Below are 635 nucleotides of genomic sequence, written 5' to 3'. Positions count from 1 at the left end.
AAAAAAAAAAAATAACCTAGGTGTGATCAGAATCCCAAGCAGGAAGAAACAAACAAAAAAAGGATAGGGAAACTTGGCAGAGTTGTTGGAAGAAAACTCTTCTAAGATCATAAAAGGCAAGATAACATGTATTATATAAGCTAAATGAACACTCAGATGTAATATACCACACACAAAAAATGATGGAGACATATTATAATCAAACTTTTAATAACCAAAGACAAGGAAAGAAACCTGAGAGCAGCTCAGAAAATACAAGTTACCTACAAAGAAGAACCAATGAGACTAAATTCTGACTTCTAAGCAGAAACCAGGCAAGCAAGAAGGCAATGGGATGACATATATAAAACTCTGAAAGAAAGAAAAAAAAATGCTAATCAAGAACCACATATATACCCTTCAAAATTGGCCCTTATACATGACAACAAATTTTCCATATAAAACAGAAATTAAAGAATTTTGTAAAAACCATATCAACTTTACAAAAACTACTAAAGGGGGTTCTTGGGCCAGAGAACCAAACACAGACAACAACCTGAGATTCATGTACAGGAAAACCCACCCATATGCCATCCCAAATATTTTTGTTGTTGTTGTTATGTGTCATCTAACCAGTTCCAATTCATAGCAACCCT

Source organism: Chrysochloris asiatica, unplaced genomic scaffold, assembly GCF_000296735.1.
Source record: "Chrysochloris asiatica unplaced genomic scaffold, ChrAsi1.0 scaffold00357, whole genome shotgun sequence".
Taxonomy (NCBI): Eukaryota; Metazoa; Chordata; class Mammalia; order Afrosoricida; family Chrysochloridae; genus Chrysochloris; species Chrysochloris asiatica.
This window is presented reverse-complemented; position numbering follows the sequence as displayed.